The sequence below is a fragment of the Cornus florida genome, unplaced genomic scaffold (genome assembly GCF_030987335.1).
Source record: "Cornus florida cultivar Cherokee Brave unplaced genomic scaffold, ASM3098733v1 CherokeeBrave_3.0.0_Hap2_Chr11, whole genome shotgun sequence".
Taxonomy (NCBI): domain Eukaryota; kingdom Viridiplantae; phylum Streptophyta; class Magnoliopsida; order Cornales; family Cornaceae; genus Cornus; species Cornus florida.
In genome coordinates this window covers 26,856,101-26,868,186 of record NW_026775581.1, presented here as the reverse complement: position 1 = coordinate 26,868,186, position 12,086 = coordinate 26,856,101, and the positions used below count along the sequence as shown (strand labels likewise).

General features: G+C 37.3%; 1 pseudogene; it reads right to left on the bottom strand.

The window, feature by feature from the left end:
- Nucleotides 1-556: 556 nt before the first annotated feature.
- LOC132287293 (small nucleolar RNA R71) lies at nucleotides 557-655 on the bottom strand (annotated as a pseudogene).
- Between the last annotated feature and the right edge of the window lie 11,431 nt (nucleotides 656-12,086).

The window sequence follows — 12,086 nt, the reverse complement described above, 5'->3', positions numbered from 1 at the left end:
GTATCTTCCACCCCAATGTGCATCATGATAACATGCAAGTACCATTAGGCATGCTAAGGCCATTTGTTCATCCACCACAACAACAAGGCCAAGTTCCATTGGGAATGCCAAGGCCAATCTATGCTCCACCACCTCCCATCATTCAAGGCAACCAAGGTGCCGATGTTGTACCTCCAATTGCTAATCATCCCCTTGCTTTAAGAGATCACTATGTGCCTAATGAATATAATGCACCCATATGCATTCAATTGCCACCATTTAGAGCACACCACTATGAAATCAAGCCACAAACTATTCAAATGCTTCCTAATTATCATGGACTTCCAAGTGAAGAACCTTACAAGCATTTGGATGAGTTTCTTGAAGTATGTTCCACCGTAAAATACACGGACATGCCGAAAGAGGTCTTAAGGCTTAAAATTTTTCCATTTACCCTTAAAGATAAGGCAAAATATTGGTTTAACAATCTTAGGCCTTTTTCAATAACTTCTTGGGTAGAAATGCAACAAGAGTTCTTGAAGAAGTACTATCCGGTTTCTAAGACCAATGCCATGAGAACCTCAATTTGAGAATTTTCACATGGGGATGGAGAAACATTTCATGAGGCATGGGAACGTTTTAATGAATTGCTTAGGAAGTGTCCACATCATGACATGCCCAAATGGCAATTAGTTCAATATTTCTTTGAGAGCTTATCGGACAATTACAAAGGCATGGTTAATGCTTCCATGGGTGGCTCTTACATTGATAGGCATGAGGATGACGTGTGGTGTCTTTATAAGAGCATGAGTGAAAATTCTTTGCATCGTACTTTATCTTCGAAGAATGGTAGAAATTCTAGTGGCAGAAAGAGTGTTGGCTTACATCAAGTCAACCACTCCAATGAAATTGCCGCCGAAATGAAATCATTATCTCAAAGGTTTGATCAATTTTTGATTAACCAAAACTCGGCGAATCAAGTATCTTCCTTCCCTAACCATTCTCATCATGCATCTAATGAGACATGTATGACTTGTTCAAGTGTTTTACATTCTATTTCCAATTGTCCCCATGGACATGTGCAAAGTGAGCATCATGAACAAGCAAATGCTATTTTTACTAATCAAGGGAACAATCCTCATGGAAATCATTACAATCCTAGTTGGAGGAATCACCCGAATTTCTCTTGGAAAAACCAAGGGGAGGGCTTAAACCCTTCCCAAGGCGGTTTTCAAAGAAATTACATTCCACCTCCAATGCAAAGCTAAGGTTCCCAACGTTTTAGATCATCATATCAATCACAAGGAAACCAATTTTCAAATTCTCATTTTCCTAATCAACCATCATATTCCCAAGGAAATGTTAGAAATCCCGCTTTTGAAGAGAAAGTTTTGACCGCTTTGGGCATTTTAGAAACAAACACACAATTACTTTATTCTCACTCTCAATCCATTGCTAAGCTAGAAACCCAAGTAGGGCAAATAGCTAGTACTTTGAATGCAAGAGAGAAGGGAAAAATGCCTTTGAATGCCCTACAAAAGCAATAATGTGTTGTGGAGACTCATTTCTCATCGAAAGGTCACACAATATAGCATGTCAATGCGGTGACTACCTTGAGAAGTGGAAAGATTGTGGACAACTAAGTGGGTATGTCCAATGAAGAGAGTGAACAGGTGCAACCACAAGTTGACACCCGTCCCGTTTCATATCATATTCCTCATTCATTGCATGTGCATAACCATATAAATGAGAAAGTTATGAAAAGTGATTTGAAAAGTGATTTTGAAAAGAAAGATTTGCAGAATGATTTGAAAACTTCTTGTGTTGAAGAGACTTCAAAGAAAAATTCTGAAAAGGTTTTTGAGCCAAAAGCTCCATTTCCGGATGCCTTAAAAGGATCCATTTCAAATGACAAACAAAAGGCTAAAGTAAATGAAATCATGGATGTGTTTAGGCAAGTGAAAGTCAATCTTCCACTTTTGGATGCATTCAAGCAAATTCCGGCTTATGCCAAATTCTTGAAGGACTTGTGCACCCAAAAGAGGAAGAACAAAAGCCAAGCACCTAGAAAAGTGGTCTTAAATGAGCAAGTGAGCTCAATTTTGCAGCATAACACTCTTCCAAAGTTTAAGGACCCCGGTTCACCTTCTACTTCATGCATCATTGGTGATCATATCATTAATCGGGCTCTTCTTGACCTAAGAGCAAGTGTTAATCTTCTTCCATACTCGGTATATGTCAAATTAGGCTTAAGAGACTTGAAACCGACGTCGGTAGTTTTACAACTTGCCGACCGATCAATCAAAAAGCCTAGGGGTATCATCGAGGACGTATTGATTAAAATTGATAAATTCTTCTTTCCCATTGATTTCGTTGTCATTGACACAGAACCGGTTCCAAATCCTAAGAGCCAAATTCCCATTATCCTTGGCCATCCTTTCTTGGCAACCGCGAATGCCAACATTAATTGTAAGATGAGGATAATGAAAATCTCATTTGGCCACATGAAGGTAAAGTTGAATATTTTTAATCCAACCCCCAATTCATTTCACAAGCTTGATGAGATTAATGTTGTAGAGAAATGTCATGACCTTAAAAGTGAAGGAATTGAGTTTTTGTATGAGACCAAAGTTTCAAAAAGTCCATCTTCAACCTTGAAACCAAAGAAAGTTGTTTCAAAATCTTATTTTGAAAGGGCATGGAAACCCAAAGATTCTCTTGACCAAGGACCGAAAACGTCTTTTGAGCTTAATCCAACAAGTTCCTTAAAGAACCATTTGTTGGGTGGAGTTCAAAGCACTTATCACCCCATTGAGGAGGGGATGCACTACAAGATATTTGATCCGGGCTAAAAGAGTCCAACGTCTTGCTAGAGACGTTAAAGACTAGTAAGACATTTCGTAGGATGTCAAAACCCTATCCCTCCCTCATTTCTATCTTTAATTTCATTTCTTGCGAAGTCTAGATACTTGTTTTTGGTTCATATGCATTTATAGGAGCCGTGATTAGGACTACATGCACTTTTATGTTGAAATTGAGCATTTTGCATTAGTTCAATCAATCTCCAAGGAAGATTCGATCGATCAAACTTTGACCTGTATTCAACACTTAGAAAATTTTCGACCTGCATCCAAATCACCTCTCTGTCCTATTGTTCGAACTTATTCTCAGATCGATTACAAATACTTAGATCGATCCAAACTTCAAGTTCGATCGATCTTGAGTTCCAACACTTAGAAAAATTTCTGAACCCAAAAACCTGCATATTTTTAGCTCTCTGTCAGATCGATCGAACATTTGTTCAGATCGATCTCATTTCTGGAATTCATTGCTTTGACTTTGTTTTGACTTTTTAATTTTAAAAATTTCAAAAATATTTTTATTTATTTATTTATTTTTATTTATTTTCCAAAAATCTCGAAAAGATTTTTCAAAATTCCTAAAATTTTTATTTTAAATTTTAAATGTTTAGTTTTAAATTTAAAATTTTTAATTTAAATTTAAAAAAAAAAAAATTCAAAGGAGAGATCATTTCAGTTCGATCGATCTGAGGTTTCAGTTCGATCGATCGAATTGGTTCGGGGATGTTTTTTAAAAAAATGAACCGAGGGTTAGTAGATCGATTCCAAAGATCGATCTAACCCTCTCGAAGCCCTAACCCTCTCATCGCCGCTACACCCATCCACTCTCCCATCTTCGGCGAGACCTCTGGCGAGCATCTAGAGCGTCGTTTCTCTCTCTCTCCTCTTGGATTTTGCATCTCACCCCTTTCGATCCTCCGCCTCTCTTTCTCGGTTTTTAGGTGAGATCCGAATCCACCTTTTTCATTCAAGCATCCATTTGATACATACATGCTTTAAATGTTAGATCCAAGCTATTTTAATGTTGAAAATCTCCATTGATGAAGTTGAAGCTTTTTATATATATGTGTATATATATGTATATATGGTTATATATATTTTCGGAATTTGATTTATTTTTGGGAGTATGGGCCTCATTAGGTGATTAGGATTGATGTTATGTTGTGTTGATGGGTCCACGACCATGTTCGTGAAGGCCCCGTGCCATCCATGTCACAGATCTGTGACTGTCTACGTTCTTCGCACAGTTCGATCGATCGAACATATTTCTCAGATTGATCTAGTGAGATCGATCGAACTTAGTTTCTTAATTTCTCAGATCGATCAAGTGAGATCGATCTCACAATTTTTGTGATCGATCAAACTTCACTGATTTCATTTACACATTCCATACATCTTATCTTGTGTCCATGCTATCTCATTCATGCCCAATGCCTATGATTCTCCACATTAAATGCATTTTACACTTATACTGCTTAGCATGTTCACATACTGTCACTTCCATAGATTCATGTCATTTATCTGTTTTGTTTATCTTACTTGACATACATGATTCTATGTTGTGCTTTAAATTCTTTATTCTGGCATTAACTTCCCTTGCAAGTTTTCAATTAGTTTACAATTCATGGCTAGGGTCAAGACTGTAGCCCGCAGACACTATCACCGCCGAGGCAAACAAACTTTGGATGACGGGGCTGGTCCATCTCATGCCCAGGACCCCATACAGGAAGAGCCAGCTGAGCCCATACAGTCTCTCCACTCTGACAGCAGATTACACTATGATGTTGGCGCATCTCCTTCACACGGTAACGTTGAGGCTAAGCACATACCATCTCCACCACCACAGCCAGCTCAGCCAGACCAGATGTTAGACAAGCCATTACGCAGATTCTCACGCCTTCCAATGGCACACGAGTTAGTCTTCGACACAGACTTCTTTTCCCGATTGGTACTTACCCGATCAGCTTATGATGATATACTACGAAGGGGCCTTGCAGCCATTCTTGCCCCTGTCACATACCCGGTGTACCTGAGGCTAGTGCGGATGTTTTTCCAGAACCTCCAGCCTGCCCCGCGTAACACGACGGAGCTGAGGACCTCCATTGATGGCCATCTGATTTCTATCACTGTGGACACATTATCCAGATCGTGCCATTGTCCATATGACTGCCCTCCAGAGCTACAGGAGACATATCCCAGGCTATACCGGCCTTCATATACAGATATGGCCGTTTTCCTTACACGACATTATGCCGCTGGCGAGACCTTCGCCACCCGCACCTATTTGACAGATGACTTGTGGTTCTTTACCTCAGTCTTATTTTGCAAAGTCTTCATGGCCAGCCATAAGATTCAGTGGAGAGGCACCTACTGGACAGCTCTGTATGCTTTCTATACAGGGCATTGGCTGTCTATCCCTGCGCTCAGCTGGAGTGTGATGAGGAAGCTCTATGATGATCACATTAGCAAGGAACGGCCCAAAAGGGCTAAGTTTCTCCCATTTTGCCACCTTATCACCCAGATCTTGTTAGACCAGCGCTATCCTTTCCATCCACTGGGATAAGAGCTACAATGCTATTATCAAGAGATTACAGGAGGATGCAGCTGAGGATTTAGAGGCAGAGGAGATGGCAGCAGCAGTAGGCCCGATAGCAGATGACATACCAGTCGATCCGGCTACCATACACATGGACATCGATTTGAAGCAGCCTGCCAAGGACGCAGAGTAGCACTCTCCAGTTGGGTCACCCATTCATGACGCGGAGTAGGCTCAGGATCATTATTCTTCCAATCTAGCCACACCTGAGGCTCCAGCTAAGATACCAGGCTTTGGAGCGCGACTCAAGGCTTTGAAGGATGCTGTAGTATCCATCCGCGCCGACACAGTCTCTCTCCAAGAGGATGCTGTCTCCATTAGAGCTGATATTGCTACCCTTCGTACGGATGTTATGACCGCATTCGGAGATCTATCTAGAGACATCCGTGGAGCGCGACCTGCCCGTCCTACCTCTTCTTCTTGATCTCTCTATCCCTTTTCTCCTGTCATCTCATATAACTATCATATTTGCATGCTTTTTATACTGTTATACTATTTTTGCAGCCGTGTCTGTCGGCTCTGATACTGGATGTACTGTACTTTATTTTTTTGTTTATATATACTTTCTTTATGGATGTCATATTTTCATATTCTTATAGCTATATGTTTGACTCCATCAGGTACAACCCAGTGACTTCAGTGAGAGAGCGTACTGCCCAAAATTTTCAGGACCACCCTTATACCTCTCTCTATTTTTCAGTTGCTATCCCATTTACACTTATATGCCCACTGTGCACCACTATTATCCCTTTTGTTATCTGATGAGCTTATCCAAGTGCCAAATTTCAGGACCACACAGTTAATCCCAATTTTGGGGGGGCTATACCACCCACTTTGGATACTTCTGTCCCAGCCATTCTTTGCCTTCATTGCACTGGTATATTATTTTCTTTTGGTCTCTTTGCACATTGAGGACACTGTGCCATTTAAGTTTGGGGAAAATGGTACTTTGCAGTGTTTGTTTTTAAATGCAAAATTTTGAGCATGTCTTGTGTATTTGAGGGATTTTTTATGATTGGTCCATGATTAGCTATGATTTTGATCCTTTGAGGACTATATTGCTTAAAATTTAAAAATTGCTTGACTTGAGAGTCCAATACTCCTTGTATGCCTTGTGGATGCCATTTAGGAGTAAATTTTTCAAAAAATTGATATCTTGCTTACACTTGTGGTCCACATCATCCTGATTTTGTGATTGTTTTGAGATTCACTCTAGTATTCTATACTAGCATAGGCGGACACTAGCATTCATTTGTGGGGTACATACTTTGTTGATTATTGAATTGGTTATATTTAATTGGACTAGTAGTGCATTGAAAGTTTTCATTCTTGATAAAGGTGGATAACAAACCCTTTTCACTAAGTAGCCGATATTCTAGCCTCATCAAGCATTGAACTTCTCGCGCCGAAAGTTGGAGGGCTCAAACTCTAGGTTAATAATTGAACTATAGAAAAAAAGAAAAGAAAAAAAAAGAAGAAGTTGCAAAAATAATAAAAAAAAGTGAGGATATCTCCCAAAAGGTGAGAAGTGGGAATTGATTAGATGGAGGTTGTCTTGATTTGTAGCCTAATTGATTTGAGCTTGTAAGTCCGTAGGGGTGTTTGAATGCCTAATGCCCTAAAGTCGTCTGGTTTAGGAGTCATTGACCTAACGCTCGACCTCATGGATAGCTAGAAAGCTTAATAGATCAACACATTGCACCATGCTTCCATCTTTGATCCTATAAAAAAAAAAAAATAAATAAAATTGAGTGAAAAGAATAAGTGCACCTAGAACAATAAAGCTTTAATAAAAGGTCCACTTTTTGTCTTGATGATCGGTACTAGATTTGTGTGCTAGTTTGAGGGTAAGGATGTGATTAATTTTTTTGTTGGATAAGATAGCAACATATTTAATGCCAGTCCACTCAAAAAGGATTCTAGAGTTGTTTTGATTTTCATGATCATTTTCTTGATGTGTGGAGGACCATACTTGCTTGCTTGATGTTGAAATTTTGAGAGATTGCTTGGAAAAGGTTGAAAAATTGCATATTTGAGGTAGTTTTCTCCCAATGCTTGTTTGCAATATTGGTGCCTCTTTTGTGATAATGAGCTTAGCGTTTATGGGTATCATTTCTGGAAACCCTCACGAGACTTCACTTGTCTACTAGGAGTAACCTAGGGGTTTAAAAGGCTTGTTGCATATGCTAAGTGTAATCGTGATCCCTACGAAAGTGGCGTTATCCATTTATTACTTTCCAGTTTATAGTTGTATAGTTGTTCATTTCATTCCTTTACTTTCTAGTTCATTGCTAGGGACTAGCAATATTTAAGTTTGGAGGTGTGATGAGCGCTGAAAAGTACGTATTTAAACCCCTTAAGCTTAGGTATTCAAGAACCTTTATCTATCTTATTTTACCATTTTGTATTGATTTTGTGTTATTTCCATTTTCAGGTACTTATCCCCAAAACAAGCTAACTCAACCAAATAAGAGCATAATTGAAGCAATTCTGGGATGAATTAAAGAAAGGAGCAAAGTAGAGCAAAAGGTGGAATTTCAACTTTGATCGATCTCAAGAAAAGTTCGATCGATCCAACGTTCATCGATCTCAGCACTTCAAGATGGATCTGAGCCATGTTTGTCCCTGTTCAAAGATCTCAAAAGTTCGATCAATCCAACTTCCTTCTATGATCGATTGAACATTCTTGTCCTTATCTAAATGATTGATCTTATCCAGTTGTACCACCCTACCAACCGCTTTTGTCCTTTTCCCAAAAATATCTTCAAAATATCTCAGATTTGTTTTTATCCAAAAAGGCACTGCCATCGTGGATCGATCCAGCCTAAGTTCGATAGATCTCAGCCATGTTCGATCAATCCAAGTCCAAGGTTCGATCGATCGAACTTCCTCCAATGCGAAAAAGTTAAATTTCTAGCTCACAAAAAGTTGTCCCTTATCCAATCATTAAGGAATATTTGTTGTACGACCCCAGCTCATTTTGGGTGTCATTTAACCTACCTATATAAGGATAAGGATTATTTTTTACATCATATCATATCATACCTTAGAGAACTCTTAGTGAGGAAGAAAAGAGGAGGAGGAGGCTAGAGACACCATTGGAGGCTCTTCATCAACCAAAGAGCAAATTTCTTCCATGGAGATTGCCCTTGTGGGTTAAAGGACATCATCCATGAGTAACTAAACATCCTCTTGGGGCTAGAGTTAGCCCTAAGCATGCTTTCTACTTCTTAATTTATGTATTTTTGAGGGGATTTGTATTGTGATTCATGTCTTGACACTTATATATATATAGATCTTGTCTCTTCAATGATTTATGTGGTTTAATGCTTCCAATTGATTATTTCATTCTATCCATATGTCTATGTATGCTAGAATAGATGTTCATGTGTTTGTCTCTATTTCTTGTGTTATTGATGCATGTTTATGTGTGTTGATGCTATAGATCTAGAGATTGTCAAGACATAGTGCTTAATGTCATGTTCTTGTGGTTTTTTGATGGTTCATATTCATTGCTTGATGGATTGTACCTCTTGTAATACCCCTAATTTCAAAAGGGATAAAAATGAAATTTAAATTTTATTTGTGTGCATTTTAAATTGATTTTGTATCTATATGCTTATGTGTCCAATTGTTTGTTTATTTTAATTCATTTTGTTATTTTTTTTAATTGTTTGTTTATTTTAATTAAGGGTGTAATTCTTTATTTGTTGGTTTATTTTAATTAATTGTTTTATTTATTTTATGTGTTTTAAGTGATTCGTTGCTTGCTTATTTGATTTAATTAATGGGTTTTATTAAATTAATTATTTATTAAGTATTTAATTTTTTGAACAGGGTAATTATGTAATTCCCATTAACTAGGGTTTTAGATACGTTTTAGTTAGGGTTTTTGGAGCCATCTCGTAAGCATCTGATATGTATCTAAACTGGGTTACTTTGTGGGCCGACGAAGTTAAGGCTCTGTGGATTAGGGTTTTAATCTTGCAATTATAAATACCTCAGTATATGTTAAACCTAGGGTTACATATTGTCGTAACTTTTACACGGAAAAGTCTACCAAATAGAGAGAGTTACAGAGGGAGTTTTGGTGAGAACAGAGCAGTTTGTGAGAATTTCGACTGGGGTTCCAAGGTTTAACCAAGGAGAAGGAAGGAGCAGAGGTTCTAGGAGGTTAGACAAGTTTCAGTGGATGTCGGAAAAACTGAGACCAACGGCAACAAGGGTTTGTTTGCAAACCTATTCAGGCAAGTTCTATCTTCCTCTTTCCCTTTGAGCCGTGTTCTGTGCACCTAGATATGCTCTACGGTTTTAAGGAATTAACAACTAAATCATTCATGTATGTTATACATCAAATTAATCATGTGTATGCTTTGAATTATTTTTGTGATGATTTCTGCAATATCTGTTACAGTGCGTGCAAGTTGGTTCAGTTTTATGTCCTTTAAACATGAGGGTTCTTGTTGTAGTTTTGTCTCTATTTTTTTTTATTGCAACTACTGTAAACTAAGTATGGAAAGACTACGGGAGTTATGTAAATCTCATAGAAAGGTTGCTATTTCTATTTTAGATCTCTGTTGCATTTAGCTTCGTTGTAATCTATGCATGAGGTTTCAGTTTTTGCACAAGTTTACTTCAGTTAATTGATTTAAATTGCTATAATCAAACCTTGGGGATGCTATCAGGAGGGTATTTGATCCTTTAGATCAGTTTAAGAAACAAGCAGAGGGGTAGGAATTGATCGGAGAAAGAGCAGATTGACGGAAACGGAGCAGGGATGAACTGGAGGCTCTCAAGAGGGAGAGAGCCGGCTCTAGAAAGTCAAGAGCCGGCTCCCCTTTAGCAAGAGCCGGCTCCTAGGGAATTGGAGCCAGCTCCAATAGGGGAAGAGCCGGCTCTTCCATTCCAAGAGCCGGCTCCAATTTGTTTTACGTCCAGAAAGTGTTTTCTAGGGCTCTGTTTGGTGTTTTGAGCACTGTTTGAGCTTTTGAGTGATTCTAATGAACTGGAGGGACTTAACAGCGGATCTAAGTAGTTAATTTTAAGTGTTATTAAACTTATTATTGCATGGTTTAAGTCTTTAAGACAAAGGATGAAGTAGTGTAAAAATATACAACGGTGTACGCTACTAACAGAGAAAGGAACTAAATGGCTTGATTAAATTTTAGAAATTTAATAAGACTTCACGGGGGGATTAAATAGTTAATTTTGGGTGTTATTAAGACCCTAAATTGATTTAAGGTTAATTCTAAATTAACGGATCAAACTGTATAACACTTATGTACATTGTATATGGTTAGTGGATAGATGAAGTTTTAAATACTTAAGCTTATTTTTAGGCATTCCAGTGGGATGTAATATTTTTATAAAATGGTCTTAAATATATTATAGGGTCATTGATGTGTTAGATGTGATCTATGCAGGCTCTGGATGTTAGTTGTTGATTTATTAAATCATCTCCTGCAACTATATGGTTAATTGTTTGGATTTAAATTGCTGAAACATTTAAAAATCTTCTGTAATTAATTGGATATTGGTTTTAGATTTTAAATTGCTGTACTATCATTCATAGTCTGTAATTTATATGGTTTTGGTTTTAAGTTGTTGAAATACTAAATACTATTCTGCAACGATGTGGATGGTTGGTTTTGGACTATAAATTACGTGCTTATTATTTATGCCTTATAATTTACCTGGAATTATGTATTGGAACATAATTGCTGAATTCTTATACTTAATTCGGTCAATTATTTGGAATCATATATTGGATTATAATTGCTGAATTCTTATATTAAATTTGACCAATTATTTGGAATTATGTATTGGATTTTAATTGCTGAATTCTCACATTAAAATTCTGTCAATTATCTGGGTTTGGTTTTGCATTGTAAATTACTTGCTTATCATTTGAATGTTGTAATTTATATGGATATGGAGGATGGTATGCACCGGTATGGGACGGTGGCATACTAGGTATGGTTTAGCTCAAAATGCTAATTCCTACCTTATGGATTTTAATTGGTGAACAGTATGACTGGTTATAAAATGGTCTTAAATATATTATAGGGTCATTGATGTGTTAGATGTGATCTATGCAGGCTCTGAATGTTAGTTGTTGATTTATTAAATCATCTCCTGCAACTATATGGTTAATTGTTTGGATTTAAATTGCTGAAACATTTAAAAATCTTCTGTAATTAATTGGATATTGGTTTTAGATTTTAAATTGCTGTACTATCATTCATAGTCTGTAATTTATATGGTTTTGGTTTTAAGTTGTTGAAATACTAAATACTATTCTGCAACGATGTGGATGGTTGGTTTTGGACTATAAATTACGTGCTTATTATTTATGCCTTGTAATTTACCTGGAATTTTGTATTGGAACATAATTGCTGAATTCTTATACTTAATTCGGTCAATTATTTGGAATCATATATTGGATTATAATTGCTGAATTCTTATATTAAATTTGACCAATTATTTGGAATTATGTATTGGATTTTAATTGCTGAATTCTCACATTAAAATTCTGTCAATTATCTGGGTTTGGTTTTGCATTGTAAATTACTTGCTTATCATTTGAATGTTGTAATTTACATGGATATGGAGGATGGTATGCACCGGTATGGGACGGTGGCATACTAGGT